The 11,355-nt window shown below is 38.1% G+C and overlaps 1 non-coding gene across 1 annotated transcript; it reads left to right on the plus strand.

Annotated features, from left to right (window-relative positions):
• Positions 1-6,964: 6,964 nt before the first annotated feature.
• Positions 6,965-7,071, plus strand: LOC126785547 (small nucleolar RNA R71). Its single transcript, XR_007671077.1, has one exon. It is a non-coding gene; the product is annotated as a small nucleolar RNA R71 (small nucleolar RNA).
• The last annotated feature ends 4,284 nt before the right edge of the window (positions 7,072-11,355 follow it).

The following is an 11,355-nucleotide window of genomic DNA, read 5'->3' on the forward strand; positions in this document are numbered from 1 at the left end:
TCTTTGAATTTATGGTTGATAGATGATCATGATATTGAAATGAACTTCATTGTTATTTGATGGTTAATCGATGTGTAGATTTTGTACGAACATGTAGTAGATGAGGATTTTGAAACTTAGGTACAAAATGAGCATGTTCTTTAATTGTTTGAATTCATGTAACCTATGTGAGATTCGAGCCATATATATGTGCCTTTCTTTGGAGAGTTGTATTCTATCGTTTCTTGGCTTTATAACCTCATTATATCTATTTTGATCAATTCATATGCCATAGAATTGCAATGAACTAGAGAATGCTAGAACTTACTTTGTGAAACTTTCGAAGCTTTATGTCATAATATACTCTGATTTTGAAAATGATTGTTGGATCTTTGTAGGATTTCCACCACTTAAGCCAAAAAGCCGTATTCCCTATTTGAGACCTGCTTGGGACACCTCAGTGTTAACCCTTTTGAGCCTACATTAAGCCTTTTCTTTCATTACCAACATGTTATATCCTTGCTTAGTATAGTTATATCTCTACCTTGTCTTTTAGGCTTGGCAGAGCCGATTCTTGGAGTTAATATGGAGTGATGATGTGATTCAAGTGTGGGGTTATGCTATTGTATGTAAGTATGCCATGAAAAGAGTATGGAAAAGAGAAAAATTGAAAGATGCCGTGTGAAAAGAAAAGAAAAGATTCATGATGCATGGTTAAGAAGAAATGATGAATGACAAGAAAGTATGAAAAGATGTCACGGCATGGCAATTGTTTTGGTGAATTTAGAGTTGTGATGTATTTGTTGAAGGATCAATAATGTATACTTTAGCCTTTGTTCGTTTTCACAATGTTTAAAGTGAAGAATGGGTCCAACATGATGATATTTGGCCCTTGTTTTATGGAGTATGGCGACATAAGGTGGATGTTTTGCTCTGCTAAGTCTTGAGGATGACCTTTGTGATTCCTTTATCGTGAAAAATATATCCATGCCGAGCCTAAGCCTATCTCTTTTCTAAAGATCCGCATGATTCTTAAAATGAGTAGCTCTTGATCTGTGGAGTTTGTTTCATGAGTAAGCATATGGTTTGGGTTCATTTGTGCATATGATTGGTATCTTTCATGAGGTTTTCGATTTCACTATGTTCATAACTTTTGTGTGTGAAAAGCTTTTAAGCATATGCCATGTTCTTGAGAGAAAAGATTTGGAGTGCTGATGAATGCTCGATTACTCGACATCAATATTTAACCCTGAACACATCATTAGTAGTATAAAGCAAGAGGGTATCGTTTACAAACCTGGGATCCAGCCAGGGCTTAGGATCACAACACTTACACAAATTCATAAAGGTTTTAAGGTTTGATATAGATTTTGGATTGAGTCATAAAAACAGTAAATAAAACCTAAGCTAATATATACATGTGATCAACCAACCAACACATAAACAATCACCAAAACAATTCACATAAGAGAATCGAAACAAGCTTCATGACTTCTTTTAGAATCATGCCGCGACTATACAATGAACAACCAGGGATGGATCATGCATTTAGGGTTCTAAGCAGTAACCTAAACACATAGACACTTAACACATTCGATCAATACCAAGCAGCCATAATCGAATTCTAACATGTTCATCTTAATCATGTAATTCCAAAGCCATGCACATTGAATTCATCAAGTATGTCACTTACTTAACCAACAACCATGCAATTCGAAAATCACATAAACAAGAATAAACATGTTCTTAGCATAAGTCTTTAATCCAACAACCTAAATATCATGCTACAAGCATAGTCATAACACTTAGAAATCGAAATTTGATCATACATACATTCGGCAGAAACCAAAACAGAAATTCCATAAAACCAAAACAATTTTCGAATCCTTTATACAAATTGAATCAAGTAGCTATTTCATAGACAAAATTGAAACAAGATTACACTACACAAATCGCAAGCTTCATCCAAGAACAAGAATAAAACCAAAACCGAAATTAACAAGAGTGAATCATGGTTACACTTTATAAATCAAGCAATCCACAAGTGTAGCCGAGACTTCTATGGATGAAACCTTCTTCACAAGCGTGTTTGAAGGCTATTGATAGGTGGGGAATGATGGAATCGGTTTTAGGATTTCTTGGAATGGTGAAGGATGAATTCGGCAGAGCTATGGCTTGTGTTTGTGTGTAGGGCTGATGATGCTCTGAATGGGGAGGCCGAGCCTCTATATATAGAGGTTTAGGAAGCCTTCTTGCCGTGCCATAAGGAGATAGAAACCAAATGGGAAACTGAAATCCTCTTTGTTATGGATTTGATTTATGTACTCCATATCCAACTTGATGTAGGAAACCAAGTCCAATAGGGAGATCACTTAAGGGCTGCACGGCAACAATCTTGGTCCAACTAGGAGTAGCTAGGCCGGCCTCCTCTTCTCCTTCTTCAACTCGAATATGATTTCCTTGTTCAACTAGGAATGCAACTCGGAAACTCTTCTTTCTTTCCAAATATGATTTGTCTTTCCTGAAAAGAAATCGTCGATTAAGGAATAGGAAAGAATGAAAATAGGAAAGTAGAGTCCTAGTCGAGTAAGGAATCCTAGCTCAATAAGGATTTCTAACACTTAGCACAATTTCATCATCAAATCATCCAAATTCGAAATTGCTCTACCTAGAACATACACATATCAAATATGAACCTAAAACAACTAAATAAGAAGTAACAAAGCATAAGAATAGGGCATGTATACATTAAGAACGTCACACTTTGTGCTCCTATCAACAACTCCACACTTAGACTTTGCTAGTCCCTTAGCAAACACTAAAAAGGAAAATCAAAACAGAAAACGAAAATCAAAACAACTAACATTAACGACACAACACTAATGCCTTCAACATTTTGTCTCAGAGATCTTCAAACTCATAGCATCAAGAATAACATCAATCGAAATAGATAGAATGAATTCAATGGTTAATAAACACGAGATTTCATTTAACAAGTAAGACATGGCAGAAACAAAGGTGAAATTAAGCTCGACATGTTCAAAATAAGTTCAAATTCAACTCACATAGGATATGCACTCCAAATCGTTTCTCTCAAGAACATGGCATATGCTTAAAAGCTTTTCACACACAAAAGTTATGAACATATAGTGAAATCGAAAACCTCATGAAAGATACCAATCATATGCACAAATGAACCCAAACCATATGCTTACTTATGAAACAAACTCCACAAATCAAGAGCCACTCATTTTAAGAATCATGTGGATCTTTAGAAAATGGTAGGCTAGGCTCGGCATTGATATATTTTCAAGGTAAAAGGAATCACAAGGATCATCCTCAAGACTTAGCAGAGCAAAACATCCACCTTATGTCGCCATACGCCATAAAACAAGAGCCAAATTTCATCATGTTGGACCCATTCTTCACTTTAAACATTGTGAAAACGAACAAAGGCTAAAGTATACATTATTGAGCCTTCAACAAATAGATCACAACTCCAAATTCACCAAAAACAACATGTATGCCGAGATCTTCTCATTCAATCTTTCATTTTTTCCTTTTTCTTGCCATGTATATATATACTTTTTCTCTTCTTCTTTTCACGGCTTCAATACATTTTTCTTTCTTTTCTTTCTCTTTTCACGGCATAACATACATACAATAGCGTAACCCCACACTTGAATCAAATCATCACTCCATATTACATCCACAATCGGCTCTGCCAAGCCTCAAAGACAAGGTAGAGATATAACTATACTAAGCAAGGATATAACATGTTGGTAATGAAAGAAAAGGCTTAACGTAGGCTCAAAGGGGTTAACACTAAGGTGTCCTAAGCAGGGCTCAAATAGGGATATACGGCTTTTTGGCTTAAGTGGTGGAAATCCTAAAAAGATCCAACAATCCTTTTCAAAATCAGAGTATATTATGACATAAAGCTTCGAAAGTTTCACAAGGTAAGTTCTAGCATTCTCTAGTTCATTGCAATTCTATGGCATATGAATTGATCAAAATAGATGTTATATGGCTCGAATAAACTCTCCAAAGAAAGGCACAAGTATATGGCTCGAATCTCACTTAGGTTACATGAATTCAAACAAGTAAAGAACATGCTCATTTTGTACCTAAGTTTCAAAATCCTCATCTACTACATGTTCGTACAAAATCTACACATCGATTAACCATCAAATAACAATGAAGTTCATTCCAATATCATGATCATCTATCAACCATAAATTCAAAGATCAAATCATCCTAGACAGTCAAAGGCATACCTAGGACTCAAAACAAAAACAAAACAACTAAACCACTTAAAATTCGAAAATCAGAACTAAAATGACACTAAAATTCGAAAATCAAAACACAAAATTGAAACACATAAACATCAAACAATAGAATACAACGAATGATGTATACCCCACCCCACACTTAAAACTTACATTGCCCTCAATGTACAATATGATAAGCAACGAAGATTAAAAAGAGTTAAGGGTTAAGAAAATGCAAACACTCGTTGATGGCTCCTTCATTGGCTTAAGTTTAGAGTCTATAGCCTAGACTATCTCCAAAGCATCACTTGCTTGCCATAGGATCAAGGAGAGACGTCTCCTCCACGTTATGTTCCACGAAATTGTCATAGTACGGCTTCAAGCGATGTCCATTGACCGTGAATTCCTTTCCATGCACCATGCTTTTGATCTGAATAGCACCAGAAGGAAAAATATTAGTAACAACAAACGGTCCAAGCCACCTAGAACGGAGCTTGCCCGGAAACAATCTAAGTTGAGAATTAAACAAAAGAACTTTCTGCCCAACGACAAAGTGTTTATTCCTAATCATGCGGTCATGGAATGTCTTAGTCTTCTCCTTGTAAACCATTGCCGAATCATAGGCCTCATTTCGAATTTCTTCGAGTTCATGCAATTGCAACTTCCTGTGTAATCCGGCCTCATCAATGTCCATGTTAAAATTCTTCACCGCCCACCATGCACGATGTTCAAGCTCCACAGGAAGATGGCACGCCTTGCCATAGACTAGTCGAAATGGTGACATGCCAAGGGGAGTCTTGTATGCCGTCCTATAGGCCCAAAGAGCATCATCCAATCGTTGAGACCAATCCTTGCGTGATGGTCCAACAGACTTCTCCAAAATTCTCTTGATCTCACGATTAGATAGCTCCACTTGTCCACTTGTTTGAGGGTGATAAGGTGTAGCAACCTTATGCTTGATTCCATACTTCTTTAACAACGCCTCAATGGTCCGGTTACAAAAGTGAGATCCTCCATCACTAACGATAACTCTCGGCATACCAAACCTAGAGAAAATGTTAGAACGAAGGAAATCTGCAACAACTCGAGAATCATTAGTCCGGGTGGCCTTTGCTTCCACCCATTTCGAAACATAATCCACACAAACGAGTATATACAAGGTAGGAACCTCCTTGTCATCTGCCTCAGTTGGCTCCATGTCAATGACATAGAAGTCGGCAGGAAAGATCAAGCTCGACACCTGCACAAGAACATCTTCAACATAGCCCAAAGGGACTTTGTTGGAACAATCAGCCAATCGAATCACAACATTGTCACGTTTCAAATCACCTAGACCTAGGTCCTCATAGATATAATACGGCATTACATTAATAGATGCACCTAAGTCTAGCATTATCTTTTCAAATGTCATGTTTCCGATTGTACAAGGGATAGAAAAACTCCCTGGATCCTTAAGCTTTGGTGGTAGCTTCCTTTGGAGCACGGCAGAAACCGTCTCACTCATTGTGACAACCTCCTTCTCTCGAGTCATCCTTTTGTTGGTGCACAATTCTTTCAAAAACTTAGCATACCTAGGATTCTGTTGTATGCATTCAATAAGAGGCATGTTCACTTCCACCTTCTTGAAAATGTCAAGCATGGCTTGATCAGAGCCATACTTCTTTTGCTTTGCAAATCTACTAGGGAAGGGAACACGAGGAAGATCATTAGTTGAAACCAAACCACTAGAGTTAGGATCCTTACCTTTGTCATGCACGGCATGATCTTCTTTTGGTAGAGGCACGGCATCATTGGCCTTAGAAGAGGCAGGGTCCCTCTCTAAGTCTTTGACATTGCAATTCTCGGCCTCTTGTCCCTTAGAAGGCACGGCCTTCTTGTGTTGCTGCAATGGAGCATCCAAGATCCTCCCACTTCTTGTCACCATGGCCTTCACGTTAGGATTAGGCTCAGTTTGGCTCGGCAACTTTCCTCCTTCATGGATCTTGCCCATGAAATCGATCACTTGTCCCATCTGCTTCTTAAGCTCGGTTATGTCCTTAGAATGAGCTTGTTGACCTGTAACTAAAGCTTGAGTAGCAGAGTTTAGATTTTGCTGCCCTTGAGAAAGAGACTTCAAAAGTTCATCATAGTTAGGTGAAGATGCATTATTCGAACCATGAACATTAGAGTTAAAGGGAGCAGAACCTTGAGGTACCTGAGGCCTCACAAACAAACCTGAAGGACGAGGTCCTTGACCTTGAGCATTGGATGGTTGAGCATTGTTGCTCCAACGAAAATTTGGATGATCTCTAAGTCCAGGGTTGTATGTGTTCGAGTATGGATCGTACCTAGGCCTTTGTTGCCCCATAAAGTTCAACTCTTCTTCAGTCATTGCACCATTTGGACAATTGTCAGTCGTGTGATCCTTGAAAGAACAAATGCCACATGCTTGAGGGTTGATGCTCGAACCATTGAATGCCTTGACTAGCACGTCAAGCTTCCTTTCTAAAGTCGCCATCTGATTCCTTGCATCAACATCATACACCCCACGGCTCTTGCTTCCTCTCTTCTCCTTGGAACTAAATTGGCGATTGTTGTCAGCCAAGTCATCAATCAAGGTGTAAGCTTCTTGATCGGTCTTGTTCATGAAGGTGCAGCCACATGCCGAATCCACCCTGCTCTTATTGGTGGTGTCGAGTCCTTCATAGAAGAATTGCACCAAGTCATCCAACGAAATACCATGGTGAGGGCACTTCCTTTGTAGTTCCTGAAATTCCTCCCAAGCCTCATAGAGTGAATCACCATCCTTTTGAGTGAAGTTCTGAATCTCCCTCCTAAGTCTTTTCGTGAGTTGAGCAGGGAAGAATTGCTTCAAGAACCTCCTAGTCATTTCGTCCCATGTAGTGATGATTCCTGCAGGCAAAGAATACAACCAACGTTTAGCATCATCCTTAAGGGTAAATGGGAACAAAAGCAACCTCAAGCCTTCTTGAGAAAGATGATGAATCGATTGGAGCTTGCAAATGTCCAAGAACTCCCTAAGGTGAACATTAGGGTCTTCCATTGAAGAACCAGAGTACTTAGGCAGCTGCCCAAGAAATTGCACAGGAATGGAGAAGTTAGCTTCATCAGGTGGAGTGAAAGCAATGCATGAGGGTGATTCAGGGGTGGTGGGAATGAATGCATTCTTGAGTGCCATTGGAGCACCAACATGAATTATGTCACGGTCCGCAATTGTGTCTAAGTCTGAATTGAAGATGAAGGGAAAGGAAAGGTCCTCCTCTTCTTCTGATCTAGGTGAAGAGTTTAAGATTGAATTGCTTGGAGATGTTTCGAAATTTAAAGGTCTACTTCTGAAAGAGTTGTTTAAATCTCTAAGTGCTTGAATTCGATCCTTGAGCTCTTGTGTCTTCTTAGAAAATTCGGACATGCATAGTACCTGTTGTACGAAAGTTAAAGAGTTAGCATTGAAGAATACACAATGAACACATATAATTCGTGCCTTCCCTTAGTCACACACACGCACACTTATGGGGAAGGGCACGGCAACTATGTCAAGTTTACAAAGAGTTAGTTCTTTTACGTTTTACAAAAGTTCATACAATTCACAAGTTCTTTTTGCCATTTCAATGATTGAACGATCGATTGATTCTAAGTTGTAAACCAAGGTGGACGTGCGGCCTAAGTATGGATGCCTAGACACAAGATCAAGTCTTTGTTTCAGAAGGCCTTGTAGCTCAATCAGAGATAGTGAACATGGTAGGACTCATTTGTTGAACTACGGAGAGCGAACTCCCTATCGACTCCATCACCGAGATGTATGTCAGTCATTAGTTCTCTGAGATCCAATTTTGGTCCCATGCACCAGAGTAATAAGAGAGCGTGCCCCTTAGTCAGCTGGACTTAACCTCGTGTGTTAGACAAATCTCCAAGTGTTAATAAAAGCCGCCCTCGACCTCATGCAAACTCAAGAGCTAGCATGAAGGGTTAAGGCTAATATTAACAAAAGGGATTTTACCTATTCCGTTCGATTTACAACCTACAACAATCATTCACTCAAGCACCAAAACAACAACCTAAGATACATTATTATATGTTACACGAAATAAGAATAAGAATATACAAATGTACAATATACACAATGAATTCGTAGTAAAAGTTAGGGATCCATCTCTAATGGATCCCCGGCAACGGCGCCATTTGATGAATGCTCGATTACTCGACATCAATATTTAACCCTAAACACATCATTAGTAGTATAAAGCAAGAGGATATCGTTCACAAACCGGGGATCCAACCAGGGCTTAGGATCACAACACTTACACGAATTCATAAAGGTTTTAAGGTTTGATATAGATTTTGGATTGAGTCATAAAAACAGTAAATAAAACCTAAGCTAATATATACATGTGATCAACCAACCAACACATAAACAATCACCAAAACAATTCACATAAGAGAATCGAAACAAGCTTCATGACTTCTTTTAGAATCATGCCGAGACTATACAATGAACAACCAAGGATGGATGATGCATTTAGGGTTCTAAGCAGTAACCTAAACACATAGACGTTAACACATTCGATCAATACCAAGCAGCCATAATCGAATTCTAACATGTTCATCTTAATGATGTAATTCCAAAGCCATGCACATTGAATTCATCAAGTATGTCACTTACTTAACCAACAACCATGCAATTCGAAAATCACATAAACAAGAATAAACATGTTCTTAGCATAAGTCTTTAATCCAACAACCTAAATATCATGCTACAAGCATAGTCATAACACTTAGAAATCGAAATTTGATCATACATACATTCGGCAGAAACCAAAACAGAAATTCCATAAAACCAAAACAATTTTCGAATCCTTTATACAAATTAAATCAAGTAGCTATTTCATAGACAAAATTGAAACAAGATTACACTACACAAATCGCAAGCTTCATCCAAGAACAAGAATAAAACCAAAACCGAAATTAACAAGAGTGAATCATGGTTACACTTTATAAATCAAGCAATCCACAAGTGTAGCCGAGACTTCTATGGATGAAACCTTCTTCACAAGCGTGTTTGAAGGCTATTGATAGGTGGGGAATGATGGAATCGGTTTTAGGATTTCTTGGAATGGTGAAGGATGAATTCGGCAGAGCTATGGCTTGTGTTTGTGTGTAGGGCTGATGATGCTCTGAATGGGGAGGCCGAGCCTCTATATATAGAGGTTTAGGAAGCCTTCTTGCCGTGCCATAAGGAGATAGAAACCAATTGGGAAACTGAAATCCTCTTTGTTATGGATTTGATTTATGTACTCCATATCCAACTTGATGTAGGAAACTAAGTCCAATAGGGAGATCACTTAAGGGCTGCATGGCAACAATCTTGGTCCAACTAGGAGTAGCTAGGCCGGCCTCCTCTTCTTCTTCTTCAACTCGAATATGATTTCCTTGTTCAACTAGGAATGCAACTCGGCAACTCTTCTTTCTTTCCAAATATGATTTGTCTTTCCTGAAAAGAAATCGTCGATTAAGGAATAGGAAAGAATGAAAATAGGAAAGTAGAGTCCTAGTCGAGTAAGGAATCCTAGCTCAATAAGGATTTCTAACACTTAGCACAATTTCATCATCAAATCATCCAAATTCGAAATTGCTCTACCTAGAACATACACATATCAAATATGAACCTAAAACAACTAAATAAGAAGTAACAAAGCATAAGAATAGGGCATGTATACATTAAGAACGTCACACTTTGTGCTCCTATCAAGTGCATATCCTTTGTGAGTTGAATTTGAACTTGTTTTGAACATGTCGAGCTTAATTTCACCTTTGTTTCTGCCATGTCTTACTTGTTAAACTAAATCTCATGTTTATTAACCATTGAATACATCTTATCTATTTCTATTGAGTGTCATTCTCGATGCTATGAGTTTGAAGATCTCTCAGACAAAATGTTGAAGGCATTAGAATATTGTGTCGTTAGTTTTATTGCTTTGATTTTGTTTTATGTTTTGATTTCCCTTTTTAGTGTTTTCTAAGGGACTAGCAAAGTCTAAGTGTGGGGTTGTTGATAGGAGCACAAAGTGTAACGTTCTTAATGTATATATGCCATATTCTAATGCTTTGTTACTTCTTATTTAGTTGTTTTAGGTTCATATTTGTCATTTCTATCTTCTAAGGAGAGCTATTTCGAATTTAGATGAATTGATGATGAAATTGTGCTAAGTGTTAGAACTCCTTATTGAGCAAGGATTCCTTACTCGACTAGGATTCTACTTTCCTATTTTCATTCTTTCATATTCCTTAATCGTCGATTTCTTTTTAGGAAAGACAAATCATATTTGGAAAGGAAGTAGTGATGCCGTGATGCATTCCTAGTGAGACAAGGAAATCATGTCCGAGTTGAAGAAGGAGAAGAAGAGGCCGGCCTAGCTATTCCTAGTTGAACAATGAGAGATGCCGTGCAGCCCATATGTGTTCTCCCTATTGGATTTGGTTTCCTACATCAAGATGGATTTAGTTTCCTACATCAAGTTGGATTTGGAGTACATGAATCAAAATCCATATCAAAGAAGATTTCAGCTTCCCAATTGGACTCTATCTCCTACAAGGGACGGCAAAGAGGGTTTAATATGTTGATTTCTCTATGTGATATGTAATTGCATGATGAATTGGTATGTTAGATTTCGTAGCAAGACAAGTAGTTAAGCTCGAATGTATCCATGTATTAGGAACCAAGTAGGAACTTGATGCATGATCGAACTTAGTTTGGAACCTTGATACCTACGGCGTGAACATGATTGAGAATGGAATTCGATGGCTTTTGTTCTTATATGATTTGTTTGGTGATTGTTTATGTGTTGGTTGGTTAATCACATGTATATATTAGTTTAGGTTTTATTTACTGTTTTTATATCTCAATCCGATCATATAAATCAAAATCCTTTATATCTTTATGAATTCGTGTTAAATGTTTGTGATTCTAAGCCCTGGATGGATCCCCGGTTTGTGAACGATACCCTCTTGCTTTATTGATGATTGCTCGATTACTCGACATCAATATTTAACCCTGAACACAATCATTAGTAGTATAAAGCAAGAGGGTATCGTTCACAAACCGGGGATC

The sequence above is a fragment of the Argentina anserina genome, chromosome 2 (assembly GCF_933775445.1).
Source record: "Argentina anserina chromosome 2, drPotAnse1.1, whole genome shotgun sequence".
NCBI lineage: Eukaryota > Viridiplantae > Streptophyta > Magnoliopsida > Rosales > Rosaceae > Argentina > Argentina anserina.